The 1,386-nt window shown below is 43.5% G+C and overlaps 2 non-coding genes across 2 annotated transcripts; both read left to right on the forward strand.

The window, feature by feature from the left end:
- The first annotated feature begins 52 nt into the window (after positions 1–52).
- On the forward strand, positions 53–125 carry trnar-acg. The gene has a single exon. It is a non-coding gene; the product is annotated as a tRNA-Arg (tRNA).
- Positions 126–1,280: 1,155 nt separating this feature from the next.
- On the forward strand, positions 1,281–1,353 carry trnac-aca. Its single transcript has one exon. It is a non-coding gene; the product is annotated as a tRNA-Cys (tRNA).
- Positions 1,354–1,386: the final 33 nt, after the last annotated feature.

A 1,386-nucleotide genomic window follows, 5' to 3' on the forward strand; every position in this document is an offset into this window, starting at 1 on the left:
GAAAACCACAGAATTGCAGAGGGGACTCATCCGCCCGAAGCAATCAGCGTGTGGGCTAGTGGCGCAATGGATAACGCGTCTGACTACGGATCAGAAGATTGTAGGTTCGACTCCTACCTAGCTTGAGTGCGCTTCAAAACCTTAAAGCTGCCTTCTTCGCGCTCTTTTATAAATTAACCTCAATGAAAACATTTCTATACGTGTCTGTTACTATTTGCTCTGATTATGGATTTTATCACCTCTCCTGCCACTGGTGTTAGACGAGATGGTCTTCATTTGCTCGAACACAGCGTGCAGGATAGCACTCATGATCAGACACCAGGATTCATCAAACCAGGTCAGACGGTCAAATGAACATGATCGGCGTTGACTGCTTGGATCGAAGGGCCGTGCTGTATAACTCTATAATGAACCAAGACCAGAGCTGTCAGCAGAAAGCGTTACCTATCAGCTGCTTTGAAGGGGGCCGTCTCACAGGTCACCAGTTGACGTTGTGCCGTATTTTTATGTTATTTTTTCCTTCTTTCAAATCGCAGCTCCTCTGTGGGTTTTGGGAATAAATGCAACTACTCAGCCCAGTTTGAAAAGAAATCCAAAGCTTTGAAAACTAAAATTCACATCATTTCTAAACTTTCTAATTTTCTCTTCAAATCCATTTTGTATCCTGGAATAAAATCAGAAATCAGACTAGTTCTGAGGAAAGGTCCATAAGACAGAGAAGCAGAAATTATGCCACTCAGCCCATCCTTCTGCTCCGCCAATACTGATAATAGGTTTTCCAATCCCATTTTCCCGCTTTCTCCCCCTAACCTTTGATTCCCTTGCTCCACAAGAACGTATCTGTCTCTGTTTTAAATATAGTCAATGGCCTGGCTTCCTCCAATGACAGCCTTCTGTGGCAATGAATTCTACAGATTCACCACATTCTGGCGAAAGAAATGTCTCCTTATCTCCGGACCCGAATGTTAAGTGTGATTTCATTCCACAGATGCTGTCAGACCGATTACCCAGCAATTTCTGACTTTGTTCCTGATTTCCAGCATCCACAGTTCGTGATTTTTTTTGTAACCTCGAAGTTTGGAAACGAAGACGTGATCTGAATGTGAGGTGTGCTCTTAGTTTTCGGTGAAATTCATCAACTTTCAAAGTGAACGAGGTCAAACAGTGAAACTGATTACCTTGCTGAATATTCTTCTTGTCAATTCACTATTGCCACTCATTTAATCATCAAAACCACAGAATTGCAGAGGGGACTCAACCGTTCGCGAATTACCTCGTGTGGGCTAGTGGCGCAATGGATAACGCGTCTGACTACAGATCAGAAGATTGTAGGTTCGACTCCTACCTAGGTCTCGTGCGCTTTAAAGCCTTAAAGCTGCCTCTTTC

This window comes from Chiloscyllium plagiosum, unplaced genomic scaffold (genome assembly GCF_004010195.1).
Source record: "Chiloscyllium plagiosum isolate BGI_BamShark_2017 unplaced genomic scaffold, ASM401019v2 scaf_36075, whole genome shotgun sequence".
In the NCBI taxonomy this organism is placed as follows: domain Eukaryota; kingdom Metazoa; phylum Chordata; class Chondrichthyes; order Orectolobiformes; family Hemiscylliidae; genus Chiloscyllium; species Chiloscyllium plagiosum.